The sequence below is a fragment of the Oncorhynchus nerka genome, linkage group LG4, assembly GCF_034236695.1.
Source record: "Oncorhynchus nerka isolate Pitt River linkage group LG4, Oner_Uvic_2.0, whole genome shotgun sequence".
NCBI lineage: Eukaryota > Metazoa > Chordata > Actinopteri > Salmoniformes > Salmonidae > Oncorhynchus > Oncorhynchus nerka.
In genome coordinates, this window is record NC_088399.1 from 55,284,837 (window position 1) to 55,304,607 (window position 19,771).

General features: G+C 42.7%; 1 long non-coding RNA gene across 1 annotated transcript; it reads left to right on the forward strand.

Annotated features, from left to right (window-relative positions):
• The first annotated feature begins 8,790 nt into the window (after positions 1–8,790).
• On the forward strand, positions 8,791–10,683 carry LOC135571425 (uncharacterized). The gene is made up of 3 exons (XR_010463797.1): positions 8,791–8,951; positions 10,289–10,396; positions 10,498–10,683. It is a non-coding gene; the product is annotated as an uncharacterized LOC135571425 (long non-coding RNA).
• The last annotated feature ends 9,088 nt before the right edge of the window (positions 10,684–19,771 follow it).

A 19,771-nucleotide genomic window follows, 5' to 3' on the forward strand; every position in this document is an offset into this window, starting at 1 on the left:
ATTGAATCCCTCTCTGGCCGATCAGGCGTGGAGAGATAATTCTGATGATGAAATAGTAGTGGTAAAGAGACGGCAGCTGGTGCTCCCTGTACCACAACCACCACCCCCATATGTAGAGCCTTCTGGAGCCGAGAGGGAGGGATAGGAGTAGAAGAGGAAAAGATTGGGCCAGTTACTTTAGAGACAGTCATGAAGGAGATCACTGAACTAGGACGCAGTGAACAAGTGGCAGGAAGAGGAGAGAAGGTGTAGAGAACAGCCTTTATCCCTCAGAAGGCTGAAGTCACATAATCAAAGCCCAGGGAGGAGGTGGGTAGAGTCAGAGTGGGTAGAGGCTGAGAAAGGAGAAGAGGTCAGTCAATATCCCCTAATTGCCTTACTGAACCCACGGGCGGGGGGAAGAAGGACAGGAACCCATGTTAGAAGTATATAGGGTCAGTCAAAAGAAAGGGGGAGATAGATGCTTTAACTGTAACGATCCGGGTCATTTTGCCAGAGATCTTGAGGCACCGGGTAAACACCGCAATAAAGTAGGCCATGATCACCGAGACTGTAAACAGAGAGAAGAGGTTGAGTTAAAGCATATGTCCATAACTATAGGGGTAATTGTAGACAAACATAAAGGAGGCCTTAAGGGGAAGGGACCTAAGAACCCTTTATCTAAAGAATTCACTTGGCTACTATTGATTTGGTATTACAACAGGAACATAAATCCTATTTATCATCGATAATAAATAGGGCAAGATATGGTCCTTTGAGGTTTGGACAGGAAATATTTTAAGCCAATGGGGCAGGAAAATATATTGAGATAGAAAATTTTTGATTTTATAAGCATTACAATTATTAATGAAAATAATTAGGGATGGTAATTACTGTAGATAATGTATCCCACACAATGCAACACATGTTAAATTATTGATGTGACTGATTTTAAGGTCAACCCATGTTATTGTTAGATAGAATACAGTGGACTCCTGAAGGAGAGAGTTCATTAGTACAGAAAGGATATGATATGGTTAGCATTCGTTTTGGCTTTATTTGATCATTAGAATATTTTTATTTAAATAGTATTAAAGTTGACAGGGATATGACATCTGTGGTGATAGGATCGAGATAACCTTAATCAACCTATGTAAGGACTTTATGTCACGGAAATCCACACACGTGATCAGAAAAACAAGCCCGCACAAAATCAGGCGGGCCTACCGGGTTTAAATAGCCCAAAACAAAACCCAAGTGACACTGAAAAGGTAGCATTGACTAGTGTCTGTGAAATAAGAAAGGAGAGAAAAGGGTTACTGTTTAAATAGACAAGCACATATACATCTAAGAACATACAAAGCAGCACATATTTACACTTAAAGTAGATAAGAGAATTGATGCAGGATAGACATGAATGGACGCCCAAGGGAGAATTGGACATGTGGAGAATGAAAGGGGTGCTCCTACATGATAATGTCAGAGCATAAGGATAATTTACTAATCTTACCTAAGTCATTGTTTAGAGTAGGCAGAGCCAGGTATCAAAGGGGGATGGGTAAATTGTGGTCTAGGATAGGACGGGGCCTAGGAAAGGACACTTTGTGGCCTATTGGATAATAAACTAATATTTTTTTTTTATAGCTACAAGTAGGCATGGAAGTTAAAGATATAATCAGACAGAACAAATGAGAAACTGTTTGTTAACCAAACCTGTATGTCCAATATTTTATGCACTACAGGTGAATTACAGGAGAAGGTGATTCACTCAATCCAGTCCCTGAGGAGAATAGACAGGAAGCAGCACCGTTGGGAGGGGCCATACCAAGTCAAGTACTCCTGGTGACAGCCTTCGCGGGGAGAATAGCTGAAAGAGCTACCTGGGTTCATATCACACACTGCAAAAGGGTAAGACACTCTGACACTGTCGAACAATCACAGTGTTAGAGAGGAGAACCGAAACCAACAGGGTTTGGGGGTCATCTCTCTAACGAACATTCCCTGACCCAGTCTTTTCCCCACTGTGGGCGTTCATAGAAGTGAAAGTGTGGGCTTTTCTCTAGCTGAGGATATGTTCTCCGGGAAAGGGTGGGGCTTTACAGGAGTGCTGATTGGTCTGAGCTGTCTTATTGTGGGAGCAATATTCCTAAATACACCAAGACCCATCCGAGAATTCAGAAGGTGGTAACTTGACACATAGTTAGACAATGAGGATTTTGTATTAACCAAGCATAAAAGATCACTTGATCTGGATAAACAGGAAGTGAGAGTGGAGATTGGGAAGGATGTTGTCTGAGTGGAGTTCTTTGTAGACCAAATGGGGTCTCTGACTCCTTGGCAGTCTAGGACTATGAGCCATTATGGAATAATTCGGTGCAAGTCCCTGTGTAGTTCATGGTAACAGGTTATAGCTCACACCGAGAGAGAGGGCTACATAAATCCACATACCCAGTATGGAAGAAGATGGAGTGTAGTGAAAGTAAGAGTTTCAGTTGATAACCTAGTGACATTCTGGGTAGAAGAGGTTAGGGCAGGTGATAGCTCTATAGTCAGCCAGAATGCAAGCAGAGCCCAGGACAAAACAGATACTGACAGTGGAGTTTTCCAGAGCCAAGGGCCGGTGTGGATAGTTCAGACGAAAGATCTTAAGGAAGTGATTGAGGTGGAAACTGGTTATCGATTCAGTATTACAGCCAGATCAGTAGCGAAAGAAGAATGTTATGACTGCGACACAGCAAAACCTCAGTTGACAACCATTCCCTTTCCATTTGATGGAATTGATTCACCCAGGGGAATGGCCTGTATGGCAAAGCTGTTCATGAAGGCAGGGAAACCAGACAATGACAGTTGCATTGATCTGCATTATCTGTATCCCCATGTGCCCATTACATCCAGATTTCCCACTTTCACAGTTACAGGAGGACATTATTATTGCATGGTGTCGTGGTAATTTCCTGTATTACTAAACATTGAGAGAGCAAACCACACACAAGTCAGTTATATTATAATGTCCATCTTTAATTATATATGAGCTTCACCATAGCCCTGTGACTCTCAGATCAATTCAGTGTCTATAAATGAATTCTCTGAGAGTGCTTACAAAACAATTATTAGTATCATTTATAGCCAAGACACACCCCTCTCAACTCACATGACGAATAACAGATCTTAGGAACATTACAAAGGCTTTTAATTGAGAGAGGAGTATCCCATAGCATTAGCTATAAAGACAGCATTAGCTATAAATTATTGTTCAGTTTGGTCTCTTTAGACAAGATTCTAATCTCGTTCTTGGTACCATTTAGGACCAAAACATTACCTCACCCAATGGCATATATCAATTGTCAATTCTAGATACTCCCATCTCAAATACACCCCCTCCTGGACAAGATCCGAAAATACAGTGAGCCTCTTAGGTCATATACTAGGTCAAGATAAGGGCAACCTCAGAGGGGACATACAATGGTTCCAGACACTGCCATACTCCTCCTCCCAATGGGAAAAGTAGGGAGTGACTGGTGTACAGACATTGTGGAGCTCTTCACATGGTTTAACAGATACCCTCACATATGAAGACAATCCTGACCTCTCCCCTCTCTGGGCCCCAACTGACTAAGCCGAGCTGAGAAGGGATAACAGCAACTGCCAACAGTATAGTCCAAAAGAAGACATTCTAATGACAAGAATAAGATAAAAACATCTTATTTATCTATGTTACCTAACTAATTCTGATTCAGCCACGACAATAGCTCGATACATCACACACGGATGGGACGTAGGGGAAGTAAGAACATAGAACATGCCATAGGACAGAGAATGTTACAACCGACAAGACAATGAGGGACCTGACTGGCAGATGAAAAGGATAAGAGTGTGGAGGTATGAAGCTGTGGTCTAACCTGTCCAGCAATTGGCCCGGTAGTTGTGCACTAATGCAGTTAGGCATGCCCTTCACCCTTACCTGGAGCCAGGTAGAAGAGAGAGAAGGAGTGCTCTGTCAGGATCTTTTGACAATAGAGTTTACATTGATAGCATTGGAGTTCCAAGGGGGTTACCTGATGAGTTCTGGATTGGAATCAAGCATCTTCTGGTGATAACAGCTGCAACTAGGTTGATGGGATGACAAGATAGAATAGCCTTGGATATGTTACTGGCTGAAAAGAGAAGGGGGTGTATGAGGTTCGGAGGCCCTGGCAGAGAACTGGAGTAGATAATGCTCTAACAAATTGGTTTGATAGTGTGTTTGGGAATTGAAAAAATTTCATGATCACGGTGTTGTGGGCAACTTTCACCTGTGTGACTATGTTAGTTTTGTGCGGATGTGGTTTGATTCCGTGCGTGAAAGTTCTCATTTCCAGGACTCTGGAGAGATTGATAACTCAACAGATGGTGAGATACGGATCGATTCAAAGCTCTGACCAGTGGGATGAAGAATACAGACTTCCAGGCCTAGGAGAGGGCTCTGCGTCTTTAAATTATGAGGAGCCTATGTTTGATGAGACTATTTTTGATATTTAGGTTCTTGTTTTGATGTTTAGACTGTTTCTTTGATGAAGATTATAACGAAAATCCTGATAAGAAGAGTTATGATTTTGAAATAGGCCTAGAACAGTCAATGTAATTACATATATTGGTAGCTGTTAGTTTGATTTTGGATAACAATAGATATTTCTAATAAAAATAGATGTGTGCTTGTGAGTATAATATTTAGTCAAAGTGTGGATTGTCATGGGATTTTTATGAATAATGACTAAATGATTTATACATTTAACATAGAATTATAACTAACAGAATTTTACCCTGTCTTGCTAGTAGTGTTAAATAATGTTTTTTCATTAGGAAGGGGTTATGTAGCATAGATCTAGGAAGAAAGCAATGTATGTGGGTGTAGAAAGAGAATGAAGAGGGGCATTAATCTATGTTTGAACCGACCTGGCTGTAAATCTGGAGAGATAAGATAGGACAGGGAGAGCCCCTCCAGAGCTCTAGTATCTGGGGGAGACTGGAACTGTCAGCTGAGTGGTTTTAAGCTGTGGTGAGACTCATGAGAAAATCCATATGTTGGTGTGTATGTACAGTGGGGCAAAAAAGTATTTAGTCAGCCACCAATTGCACAAGTTCTCCCACTTAAAAAGATGAGAGAGGCCTGTAATTTTCATCATAGGTACACTTCAACTATGACAGACAAAATGAGGGGAAAAAAATCAAGAAAATCACATTGTAGGATTTTTAATGAATTTATTTGCAAATTATGGTGGAAAATAAGTATTTGGTCACCTACAAACAAGCAAGATTTCTGGCTCTCACAGACCTGCAACTTCTTCTTTAAGAGGCTCCTCTGTCCTCCACTCCAGGAATGTATTTGTGTATGCATGTGAGAGCTCTTGCAAATAAACCTGGATCTGATCAATTGTGAGCTGGGAATTCTGTCTGTTTTATTTAAGACCCGAACTTTACAACCTCTGGGTATCAGACAGATAAAGATAATTGGAATTTATGAACATTGATTACAAAATTACTGAACAGTCCTGTGCCTGCTCTTCGCACTCGCCCTTAAGTGCGTGTCACCAGTCCGGTGCCACCTGTGCCGGCTCTACGCACTAGGCCTCCAGTGCGCTTGCCCAGTCCGGTACGTCCTGTGCCTGCTCCTCGCACTCGCCCTGAAGTGAGTGTCACCAGTCCGGTGCCACCTGTGCCGGCTCCACGCACCAGGTGACGGTCCCCGGTCCGGAGCTTCCGGCGAGGGTCCCCGGTCCAGGGCAGGAGCCTCCCTCTGCGCCGGTGTCCAGTCCAGGCACGGTGTCCAGTCCCGCTCCAAGGCAGGAGCCTTCCTCTGCGCCAATGTGCAGTCCAGGCACGGCGTCCAGTCCCACTCCAAGGCCGGAGCCTTCTTCTGCACCGGGGTCCAGTCCAGGCACGGCGACCAGTCCCGCTACATGGCAGGAGCCTTCCTCTGCGCAGATGTCCAGTCCAGGCACGGCGTTCAGTCCCGCTCCAAGGCCGGAGCCTCCCTCGGCGCCGAGGCCCAGTCCGGGCACGGCGTTCTACCCGGCTCCATGGCCGGACACGTGGTCTGGGCGGGGGCAAAGTCCCGCACCAGAGCCGATGATGGATCTGCAGGATGAGTGGGTTCTTTGTCCCGCACCAGAGCTGCCATCGATGCTGGCGGATCCGCAAGCAGAGTGGGTACCACAGACGCCACCGACGCTAGGGCCCCACCTGGACCCTCTCCTATAGAGTCAGGTTTTGCAGCCGGAGTCCTCACCTTTGGGGGAGGGGGGTACTGTTGCGCCCTGACAATAGAGAGACTTTTTATTCTCTATTTTGGTTAGGTCTGGGTGTGACTAGGGTGGGTAATCTAGGTTGTTTTATTTCTATGTTGGCCTGGTATGGTTCCCAATCAGAGGCAGCTGTTTAGCGTTGTCTCTGATTGGGGATCATATTTACGCAGCCATTTCCCCACTGTTTTTTTTGTGGGATCTTGTTTATGTGTAGTTGCCTGTGAGCACTCCATTACTTCACGTATCGTTTGCTTATTTGATTGTTTTGTGCGTTACACTAATAAAAATAGGTGGAACCCATATCACGCTGCACCTTGGTCCGAATGTTATTTTGACGATCGTAACACTTAGATTGTTCCCGTTAACCATTCTAAATGTAATACTTTTTCCTGTCGCAAATGTAGTCAATTTCTCAGCTGAAGAAATCAGTGATATTTGATCCTAGGCTTCTAATAAAAAGTTGTTTTAGACATGGTCACCTATGTCTCCCTTAATTAACATACATTGGACTTCCATTTTTCCTGGAAGCAAGAATTCTATTCAAGACCCATCAGATAATACAGTGTTCCATTAAGTGGAATTGACCCCATTTTAAAATAAACAATTCCAGAGCCCCTTTCCAGTAATCCTATCAGTTTATCCTGTTGCATTAGTTTAGTAAAATACAAAACTATTGTTTCACAAATGTAGAACCTTCAAAAAGTTGGTGCTGTCTTATCAGCTTGGCAGTCAATACTTATTTAATTCGGCTTGTATATTACTGGACACTGCTCCACGTAATGGAAACAGATGATAATTTTATAATACATTAGCTTTCTGCTCAAATTCACTGAAGGTACTATGGGAGAAATTATGTACATATATGGAAGATCATAAATAATGTAACACAAAAGAGAGATACACTTATAGAGTGCATTTGCCATTCTGGTAAAAATGCATTGTCTATTGTATAGGAGAGGAGAACTAGAGGAGACACACAGGCGCCAGGACAGCTGGACATACAAAGGTCAGAGGGATATACAAAGGAGGGGGTCAGCCAAATGACCAACTGATGGATTATAGACATGACTCACATATTCTTAGGACATGGAGATGCTGAAGGAATGACAGGGGAGACACATAGTCTGCTGATCCAAGATAAAGAAGGCATTAAGCTAAATGCAGGGACAAAGCAAGCCTAGAAAATAGAGGAATGTATAGTATTTTTAGTATAGCTGAGCACGCTAAAAACAGAGGAGACACATAGTCTGCTGACCCTAGATGACATACATACAAAGGAACACATGGAGTTAATTACAGGGTCAAAGCATAGGCCATAGGATAGAGGGACGTATATTATCTTTAGGTCAAAGCAAGGATCTTTTCATCATTATAAGCTGACGGAAAGCAGATATGGGCGTTATTGGGCTGAACAAGCAGGATGCACGGATTGGGATGTAACTGCATTTGCATGGGGGATGGACTGATGATGTATGTATATAAAATGAGAGCAAGAGCTCTGGAAAGGTGTGTGTTTTCCACTACAGTACCTAACTATAAAACCAAGCAACAATAATCAAAAACTGTCAAAGAATGTTTCTCATACCTCTACTTCAAATGTCCCACAGAGAGTAATAGGATACGGCGCCTGTCAAATTTGATTGATTGCTGACCTTATGACCTGATGACCTGTACAGAATATGTGCCCCCGCCCCACCCCGCCCCCCCTGTTCGTGTGGTCATGTGTTAGAGGGTGTTTGAACTTTTGGGGCCCATGCCCCCCCTCCACCCCCAGTTTTATCTCCCTTATGGTTGTTATCTATGAAGCAGGAATGTCTGGGGCTATAGATAGCGCTGGGGCCTCAGCATTATAAATGGCTAGAACAAGCCATTTTTTAAGACCTGAATATTAAGCATCTAAAAATATGTCTACAAGGGGAATTCTCGGAGTGCTCTGTAGCTCATGTCACGAACCCAACGCCAAAAGCTTGGAGGATATTTTGGTAGAGGCTCCCGAATGTTTTAACGGATTTCTGTGTACAAGCGAGGGCCATATTTCGTACATATTCAACCCGGAGGAATCTACGGTTAAGATATTCACAGACAGCGTGTCCCAACCCTTTTATCGTGCAGAACCCGAGCCTTTTTCTCTAGCGCTAAGGATGCGAGAATGGCTTAAAATAAGGCTAGCTTTGTGTCAAATGGAACGTGCCCTGAGTGCTTCAAGGCTGCCAGGATATGCGCTGGAAGAACAAGTCTGTGGACGTCAGGACCTAATGGCCCTGAGAGTCACATCCATGGGCTATACCCGGACTCCAGAGTGACAATTTTAGCATGTGAACAATTTGACAGGTCAAATGCTACGAAAACGGTCAGTCCATATGTATCCTCCAAAGCATGCAAGGATGTAAATTTTTTCAAATAATGTTCAGTTTTAAATGGCGCGATTACCACATTTTCCGAACCCTGATGAATAAGCTGGACAGTCTTTTCGAAAATCGTGAACAATTACGACGATGGCCTAGGTTATCGTTGAGACATACCCGAACAACATATGTTATCGTTGAGACATACACCGGAAGAACAACAAGTTCGAAGGCGGATCTTTCCCTGGCAGGAAAGTGGACAGAGCTTCGACGGAGCGCGGAAAAGACTTTGTGATGGGGAATTGGAAACGGATAATGTTCAGGGCTAACAGGACCCCATATATCTGTAAGAAATAGTTAAAATAAATGTTGAATTATAAGGTGTGTTAAAATGTAGGTGTTAATTTTTGAAAATGTATACCCCCCCATTTAACTAAGGGGTAGAGCTCTTTTCTCTCAAGCTAGGGTCTGGCGCAGACAACTGTAAGATCTGAAAAAAAAACATGTATTATTTTATAGTCTATTCCTACATTGGGTATGTTATGAACGTTACGTTTTATTAAAGTTTGTAATAATGTACAAAGACCTGCATCCAAGGTTTTTTTATTTTTACATAAAACACGTGTGCTGCATGTTTAAATATTATTCAAATGGGTTACTTAATTCAAACATGTCTTAAAGGTTGTACGAAATATTTTGGAATTCAATAAAAGGAATGTTTAAAAACGGTATCTCACAAAAAACATGTATTATTTTATAGTCTATTCCTACATTGGGTATGTTATGAACGTTACGTTTTATTAAAGTTTGTAATAATGTACAAAGACCTGCATCCAAGGTTTTTTTATTTTTACATAAAACACGTGTGCTGCATGTTTAAATATTATTCAAATGGGTTACTTAATTCAAACATGTCTTAAAGGTTGTACGAAATATTTTGGAATTCAATAAAAGGAATGTTTAAAAACGGTATCTCACCCTTTAACTATGGGAAAAACCTATTTAACAACTTATTCCAACTCTGTCACGAAGTAAAATAGAATCCAGTGTTTGTGTGTGTGTGTGTGTGGGAGGGGTCTTGAGGCGGAGCAACAGGTGTGTGTGTGTGTGTGTGTGTGTGTGTGTGTGTGAAAATCCTAAAGTTGGGGGGTCCCAGAACTCTTATCTGTAGAGAACCGTTTGAAACCAAGGTGTGCACTATCATGCATAAGGCATGTCGAGATATCAGCCGAACAGCGGGGGTTAAACATAGATATCTCTAATCTGCGGCCCCCACACACCCGGTTTGCAGACAGAATGTCACGACATCCCCGCCTGTTGTTGGCGTGTAGCATACATCTCTCAAAAAACTCATTCCGAACTTTTAGATAGTTAGGGACAGAACTATTTTTTAACGTTGTCAGCATTGCTTTAGCGCAAACATAAAGGCCCGAATATTGAGCTGCACGGACAGATTAAAATAATAATAATAATATTCGGAATAAGGGAATCTCGCATAATGGATATTTCTGGAGGTGAGTAAATGAAAAAAACATATTTTAAAGATTTGTTTGAATATTATTGGAATATTAAACCCTAGTTATTTGGGTATTTCAAAAAAGCCCAATATAGGTTTAAAAATAAAAAATAAAAAAAAAGTGTAGATATAGCGTATAACTGTTAACATTGTCTAATGGAATCTAGGATCCCCGACATTTACGCAGCTTTTACGCGATTTACCTGATCTGGAACATGATGGGGGTTCGCAGGAGCAAAAGTCTGGCAGACAATCACCAACGGCCTTTTTTCGTTGTAAGTCCTTATAATTAAACACATACCCAAGAAATATTTATATATAAACATTTTAAAAATAGGTTGTACTATTTTTTAAAACTATTTTTATGTATTTACAGCCGACATACAGCCCTTTATGATAAAGGATGCGTTATGGCCAGCTGACACGCAGGACTTTGATGCAATTCTACCGGCCCAAGTACACTGCTCAGAATCAAGCCCACCCGAAAACTACTGTTGGGCCGGGAACTTGCTGCTTCACGAGCCGGCGCTCCAGGGACAAGGTATGGGACCATTATACAGTTTTGTTATTAGTTATCAGCCTTTTTATTAGTTATAGATCTGTTGATAGCCTATGTTAAAACAAGGACAAATAATGTTTTTTCAGAATGCCCGGAGACAGACCCAGCAGAATCGGGAAAGCTAGAGGGAAAAAGTCACACACCCCCGGTTTCGGCGATTCGTCACAACAAGCGCCAAAAAAGCCGAGGTATTTTAACTATGTACTGTTAATATATATTATTATAACGGAAAGGTATTTGACATTTGTATGTAGCTAACATATATATTTTATATCTAATAACGTAATTATGTATGTATTATTTTCATTCAGACTCCGCACCGGCGAAAAACGGCACAGACGACCACATAAATCTAGAGCTGGGGATTCCGGCGCCCCGAGCATTCCGAATGAAACACCCAAGAGACCTGTTTTTAATGACATGTCAGATGTTGATGACCAGCTATTCTGTGATGCGGCCAACCTTATAGACCCAGTCAATTCTACGGCCTCAATACCTGCAGACGAACAAGAAAGGTTTTCACATTATTTTCCAGGGCTTTGAAATCGAGGAATGTTTTGCTATACAAACGACTGGGGGATTTAATTGAGAGACAGTACAGAGACGATATGTTATTCTGGCATAGAACAATTCCACGCATGTTAAACAGCAACCCCATTAAAAAACGCAAATACAGACGCTAAAATCATACATGTAACACCAACCATTACAGAAAGAAAAAAACGAACACTCTTAATTATCCAAAAATGGCAGAACTAACGCAACACGGGAGACAGTTGAAAGCCTCTTATCCCAGATTCCAGACGAACTCCTAGAAGTTATAAGACGTATGAACGATTCAGGAACGTTAGATGAAAGCATATTAACACAGATTCCAGCCGAACTCTTAGAAATGATTAATCGTATGAACCAGTCAGGGGGGGGGGTTGAGGAAAACATGTTATCCCAGATTCCCGAAGCCCTCATAACCTTAATTAATCGTATGAACGCGAGTCAGACAATTTCGGCCCCGACAACCCCGACAACGATAGAACAACCCGTAACGCCTAGGTCCGTAGAGTCTGAAACGCCACAAGATGTTTTTGAGGAATTGGACAATTATCTAATAAATCTGGCTGCAGATGTTCAGGATAGACGTGTCAGGGTTGTTTACAGGAATAAATTCAACAATACAGAGATTCGACAGTTTTTCAATTTCCTATGTGTGAATCAGAATCTTGACTATGCTGTATTTTACATGATGATAATGGACACTCTGAATGACCTGTTAGAAACAGCAAGAGATTATGGCGAACCTCGTGATGTCTTACAGTTGGAAATATGTGGAGATAGCCTGCATAATTCAGTATCTCTTATTTTACCCAATGGCGAAGCAGATCTTGAACAATTTACAGCGCTGGTAGAACGCCTTGTTCAGTCAAATTTAGCCATCATAGCCGATCGAACCCTAGAGCTTGTAGTGCAAATAATACGTCAACCACAGGGGGGCGGTGGGCAGAGAAGGAAGCTTGATAGCCTAATGCAGTCAGAAATCATAAGCAATAAAAGGGCCTACCTCATAAACGTTCACAATCCCGATAATAAGCTATGTTTTGCAATAGGCCTAGCGCATTTACTTAACCCCGGATGTACTGATCTGACGGCATTGCAAAAGGCTAGAGAGATCCAAACGGCGGTGGGTCTCGGGATCCATGAAGGCGTGGCATTCTCAGACATTGTCAAATTTGAAAACCTTCTGAATATCAAGATTGTGGTTTTGTACCACAGTAGAGCTAATGCAGCTCTCTTGAAGTTCCAAAACACCCCCCAACCGCACCCCCAGATTCTGTACTTTTATGTGCAAAACGAACATTACTATGCCGTTACAAACGTCACGGCGTTCCTAGGGGCAGCCTATGTGTGTAGATCCTGCCATACCGGCTACAGCCGAAAGGGGGGGGGCACTCGTGCCGTTATAACTGTTCGGTATGTCAGGATGCCGAGTGCCCTATGCAGACCCTAAACTTGACACCTTGTGAGGATTGCCATCGCACATGTCGTTCGACCTACTGTTACGATAAACACAAAATTGAAACATGGCACCCTAAGGCCGGTAAATCTGTAAGCATTTGTGCCATTAACAAGAAATGCCCAAAATGTCATTGCAATTACAGCCTTAAAATAGATAGCCCTAAACCACATGTTTGTGGAATCCTACAGTGTCCAATCTGTAAAGGGGGTCTGAAAAGCAGAAATGCTGAAGTGGTTCAAGAAGTGACACACGAGTGTTATATTCAGCCCTTGGCTGAAGATGAACCTTCAGAGAAATATGTGTTCTATGATTTTGAGACAAATCAACAATCGGGGATCATTTGCCTATTTTTGTATCTACCATGACATTCACGGGGAAAAGTGGTCTGCAGAAGGATCCAATTGTGCACTACTCTTTCTAAAACATTTTAGAAAACCACAGTACCGAAACTTTACGTTCATAGCGCACAATGCTAGAGCCTACGACTCGTACCTTCTTCTGAACCCCTTGATAAAGCAAGGCATAGCGCCGAGGTCCTAGCGCAAGGGAGTAAAATCCTGTGTTTTGTAGATCCCGCCTTCAACCAGAGATACATTGACAGTTTAAGCTTCTTACCCATGAGATTGGCTCAAATGCCAGAGGCCTTGGGTTTTGAAAACTCTGTGAAAGGGTGGTTCCCCCACTTCTTCACATCTGAGGAGAATCTACACTATATAGGATCATATCCCAGCCCAGAAATGTATGGGTGTGATCAAATGTCTCCCAAAGAGCGAGAGAGATTCATGACTTGGTATGAGACAGTAAGACATGGCACCTTTGATTTCCATAAAGAGATGGAATCATACTGTGACAATGATGTGGTTATACTTCGTGAAGGATGCCTCAGATTCAGAGAAGAGGTAATCAAAGATGCAGGTATTGACCCTTGGAGTTGTACAACGATTGCATCGGCATGCATGAAAACATACCGTACACACTATATGCCGACATCCTCTATAGCGATCCCCTCGCCTGACAACTACCGACGCCAGTTCAAGGCCTACTCTAGTGGGTCCATTCAATGGCTAGAGTATATGGCCCAGGATAAAGACATTTTTATTCAACATGCTTTGAATCGAGGGGAGAAGGTGTTTGGCTCTTACCATGTAGATGGCTACACCAAGATTGACGGGGTTGAGACCGTGTATGAGTACAACGGTTGTTTCTTCCATGGTTGCAAATATTGCTTTGTGCCCCAGAACATATGTGTCCTAACCCAAAAGACTTTTGGGGAAATGTACCTAGAGTTTCAAGACAAAGTTGATTCGTTACAGGCTACTTACGGTCTAAAAGTGGTTGTTTTGTGGGAGCACGAATGGACAGCCCTCAAAAAGTCTGATCCTCATGTTCAAGCATTCCTTTCCAGCTTTGACATCCCAGAACCTCTGGAGCCAAGACAGGCCTTGTATGGCGGCCGTACCAATGCTTTGACATTGAGGTATGTAGCGCAACCCGACGAGACAATAGGCTATGTGGATTTTACATCCCTTTATCCGCATGTAATGAGTTCCTCATGCTATCCTATAGGTCATCCTGAAATTATTCATCGTGATTTTGACTTACCTCAAAACTATTTTGGTCTGATCAAAGCAACAGTCTACCCTCCAAGGGGTTTGTTTATACCTGTGTTACCTTACAGGGGCCCTCAAGGAAAACTTTTCTTTCCCCTTTGTCGCACCTGCAGTGAAAACATACAACAAAACCCATGTGATCACACAGATCAAGAAAGAGCACTGACAGGTGTATGGGTCACAGCTGAATTCTCTAAGGCTTTAGAGATGGGGTATCGTGTGGCCAAAATCTTTGAAGTATGGAACTTTCCAAAGAAATCAGACACTCTTTTTAAAGAGTACATCAAGACCTTCTTGAGATGTAAGCAAATGGCTTCAGGCTATCCTGCATCGGTCACAGATCAAGAAAGTAAAGACAGGTACATTCAAGACTATCATGACAGAGAAGGCATCCTTCTTGACCCTGACAGAATAGAGGTCAACAAAACCAAACGAAATGTGTCGAAATTGTACCTAAATTCGCTTTGGGGCAAATTAGCGCAGAGGTGTAATATGTTGACAACAGTCGATTATTAAAGACCCTGAAGAATTTTTGGAATTCATTTTTTCGGACCAATACGAAATTTCACATTTTTCATTCTTGAGTCAAGACATTGCCTTGGTGCAATGGCGACGTAACAAGAAGTGGGTTCTACCCCCGGGTAATGTGTTTCTTGCAGCATTTACCACGGCCTATGGCCGACTTGAACTGTACAAGCTCATGGAGCAGCTTCAGAGGCGGGTACTTTACCACGACACAGACTCTGTGGTCTATGTAAGCAAACCAGGGGATTGGAGCCCCCCACTCAGCAACTATCTGGGTGGCTTAACGAGCGAACTCGCAGAGGGTGACCATATCACAGAATGGTCATCCTGTGGGCCCAAAAGCTATGCTTTTAGAACGCTAAAGAATCACGTGGTATTGAAAGCCAAAGGAGTGACTCAAAACTATGAAAATGCCCAGCGTGTAAACTTGGAATCAATCACACGCTTGGTCGAGGGGTTCCTAAATGACAGGAATAGTGACTTGGAGATTTTGAGCTCCTACAAAAAGATTGTTAGGGATAAAAGGGCTTCCATCTGAGGAATGCCCCACTCATTAAAAGATTCAGGGTTGTCTATGACAAGAGAGTGCTTTTGCCTGACGGGACTACATTGCCCTATGGCTACTGACTTATGCTACAGGCCGCAGTGTGTCAGGCGTGACTCAAAAACTATGAAAAAAATACACCTCGTGTAAAAACTAGGAATCAATCACACGTTTGTTTGAGGGGTGGTTCCTAAATGACAGGAATAGTGACTTTGAGATTTAGGAGCTCCTACAAAAGATTGTGGTGTATAATAAAGGGCTTCCATCTGAGGAAGGCCCCACTTACTAAAAGATTCAGGGTTGTCTATGACAAGAGACTGCTTTTGCCTGACTGGACCACATTACCCCTTTGGGTGTTGACTTATGCTACAAGCTACAGGGGTCTTAAAGCTTAAGATATAATGACTGCTGTAGAAGGTTTTGACCCCGGTTGCAACTACCATTTTCGGCCTTAATCGCAGGGCCTTCGAATAGTGGTAAAACTTGTTTTGTAAAAAGTATTTTAGAGAATTCTGAACATGTGTTATCTCAAAAGCCTGATAATGTTGTGTGGTGTTATTCATGTTATCAACCTCTGTATGATGAATTGTTGAAGACAATAAATATCAAGTTTGTTGAAGGAATACCTGATACCCTGTCTGATGATGAACTTTTACCTCCTCATAAAAACAATCTGTTGGTTTTGGACGATATGCTATTTGCAGGTAGCGAACATCCCGAAATTGCCCGAGCGTTTACCCAATATACGCATCATAGAAACCTGTCCGTGCTTTACTTGGTGCAGAATGTGTTTCACCAAGGTAAAAATAGCCGCACCATCAGTTTGAACGCCAATTACATGGTTTTGTTCAAAAATCCTAGAGACAAACTACAAATTAACACTCTAGCTCAGCAGATGTACCCGGGAAGGAAATCCTACTTTATGGAGAGCTACGAGGACGCAACCCAAGCGCCATTTTCTTATTTAATCGTGGATTTAAAAGCAAATACTCCAGAACACCTGAGGCTACGAACCGGTCTGTTCCCTTGGGAGTGGCCGGCTGTGTACATTCCTAAAAAAAAGTAGCCGCTATGTCTCTGCGTTTAAATGAAACTTGCCCCTCTTGAGAAGCCTAGTTGGGGCTACATCTAATGAACGGAAGGCCATCTTGGGTCACTGTTCTTCAGATCTCATATTATCCCTATGTGAGATTGCTTTGAATCTTCTCAAAGGACGCATTCCACTCACCCTGACACAATTGAAAAAATTAAAGAGACAAAAGACCTCGATCAAGCTCTTTGCCAATAAAAGGGTCAGTCTTCAAAAGAAACGACATAGCATACAACAGTCTGGCGGTTTTATTCTACCTTTACTAAGTATAGCCGTGCCCTTCATCACCAGCCTTATTGCAGCCCGACGTGGTGGTTGAACACATAGGGTGATGGCCAATAAAATGTATCTGGTGCCACAACAAGAGTTGGATAGACTTAAAAAACAAATGCAGGGGCCCCGAAAATATCAGACAAACAGCGGAAAATGATTTGGATACGGCCATGAAGGATATTTTGAATCAAAAAGGATTGAAACCCTATGATAAGGTCCAAAAATACACAAACCTCTTGCAAAGGTATTTGTCCTTGGTGAAACAAGGGGAGAGAGAGACAGGCCATTTAACTATTTCCCTACAGGACCCTTTAAAAGATGACGAGCCTCGCGAGAGCCACGCCCCTGTCCGGTACCTGCGAGCTTACCATCTGAAGATCAAATGCCTGTTGAAGATAAAGTTATGCATGACTTGTTAACCCATGTTCCGGCACGTAACAGGAAAAATGTTAGCTACATTATGAACAAGCTAAAAGACTCAAATGGGGCAGCTACTTGGAATGACAAAGGAGAGTTTATCCTTCAGGGGGCTGTTGTCAAGGGTTCACATATACTTGACTTGCTTAAAAGTACCACATCTGCCCACAAGGTGGCTGATGACCGAAGACCTCCAGGGTGGCTTCAGTTTCTTAAGGCCCTGGCCATCCTCAACATACCCCTCTCGGGTGTACCCAACTATAAGATTCGGCAACAGATTCACTCTTTAAAACACAAACCGTCACCGAGATACAGCACCCCTAAAGATGCCCCAAAACCCTCGCATCCTTATGAAATGAATGACGATAACCCATTTACCCCCTGAACGCCTCTGGACCTTTCCCTAATCCCGATCTCTCTGGGTGGTTAGCCTTTTGAATGACTTTTGAATGACTATGATTAAATTCAATAAATTTTATTTGAAAAATAAGCAATTTAACATTTGTGGCATTCTTGAAACATTTGGCGTGAGCATACGCCTTGATTACACGTTCTTAGAGGATACACATTTGAACACTTTTGATATTTTCTAACAAAACAAGCTACAACTTTATCATTACTTCTTAAATCATCCTTATAAAGAGACATAACATCTTCAAAAGAAACTCCCGGGCTCTTTGGCATAGGTAGAATACACAGTGTTGACCGCATGTCGTTGAAAGGGTATCTTGCACCTGTTTGATATTGTAGTATATCTTTGAGCCATTTTTGGTCAGAAATTCTTTAATAGATTTGGGGAAATGTGAAAAACCGGGTGGGAAACCATAGGAATCAAAAAAAGTTGAGATTTTTCTTCCTCCTTCCTCTTCTAAGGTCACAGCTAGCCAATGTTCACCCGGCATGTTTTTAGGATGGGTATTGACAATAAACATTGCAGGCCGCACCTTCCATTTCTCCATAGGCAATTCATCACAAGCCAACACTCCGCAAAATTGTTTTCCAATCAGTCGGCTCATCAGCCCTTCCAACTCTTGGGTATTCATGTCTTTTGCTCAACGATCCTTAATAATAATCTACTAAAACCTGTCTTCGGCTATTCACCTCCAAGATTGAATCAGAGCAGGCATAAACAATCATGCTAACCGTACAGGCTAAAGGTGTACGGAAACGCATTTCCAGCCTGAGGTTACCTTGGGACACCACAGAAAGATTTCCTGAGGTGTCATCATCTGGGGATAAATTGAAAGCATACATTGTGTAACCCTCGGCAAAATCATTTCTGTCAATAGGTAAAGAGATCTTTTAGATGCCTCCCGGTAGCCAGGAATAGATTGTAAAATTCTCGCACAGATATGTTGTTATTAAATTGCGGTTGGAAAGCCTTAGCAGGGACCTGACGTCCGTCCTGACACAGAGCGACATACTCTGCATTGAAGTGTTGAAAATTAAAGGGATTTTTATTTAAGCTGCCCGTATTGGAGGCGTGATCAACCAAACCTATAACTACGTATCGCGGTAAAGGGCCTAGAAATAGGTTTTCTTGACTGCAGATTCTGCTGCCCACAGGTATGCTAAAGGTTTTCATGGTAATTCTTTGGAGAGGGTAAAGGGCATTTCCTTTCAGCAAAGCCTGTGAGTGACCCAGACGAACTGCCGGAGATACCGATACTTTTTAATAAAAAGCGTGGCCCCCAACACTTTTAAGCTAAAGTCCCCATCCGTTGCAGACATTAGGCAAAACTCATCCTTGGCCCTGGTTAATTTTAGTCTTAAATCAACCGCATTTAAGAGTAAACGTTCTTGAAAGAAAATGTCAGAGTGTATAGGGCCTAGCAGATGAAACTCTCGAGATTCTGCACAGTAGCGAGCCCGGGCGGCCAGGCCTTTATTTGCACCTGTGGATGGGTCTGTCGATTCCATAGAGCCTCCTGCAGTATCCTTGCTAAAAAGCCCTGCGCTGAATTGGGTCTTGAGAGTGTCTTCAGAGTAGTTGAGTAAGCATTCCATGATGGCACGGTAGGGGTATGTGGCACTGCTTTGACTGATTAGCCGTTCCCCCAAAGTCACATCCACTTGGGAGAAGATGGTGGCCACTGGGTAATTAATGAGACTCACTTTGGCATCGTTTGCAATATCAGTACCATCTCTTTTGGTTACTTTTAGACGCAAATGCACCAAGGTGTTGTTGAGGTCCAGATAGTTGTCACCGTTGCCTGGTATGAAAAACTCTATGGGGCCGTTGTCTGTAATGGCAGAGAGTGGGGCTATCTCCACATAACTGGACCTCTCTACTGAATGTTGGGTTAAGGGGGCCGTGAAAAGATCGAGCTCTGTTTTTATAGCTTCAGAGGACATGCGGTGTAAAAGAGCCATGGTGCTTGTTCTTTTAGAAAATACTTCCGAGTATTCTTTTTACCGTTTTTGGTCCAGACCTCCTCACTTTACCCCGTCTTTGACTAACTGAGTTTCTTTTAACCGTTAACCGCCGTTTTTTTAGGCTCAAGTCTTCGCCTTATACCTGGCGGTCTCTTATTCGGTCTTCGAGACAACATCATCAACCCCGAGCCTTCTTGACTCTCGACATCTGGTGACGCCCTTCTGTTTATCGCATTGGCGACAAC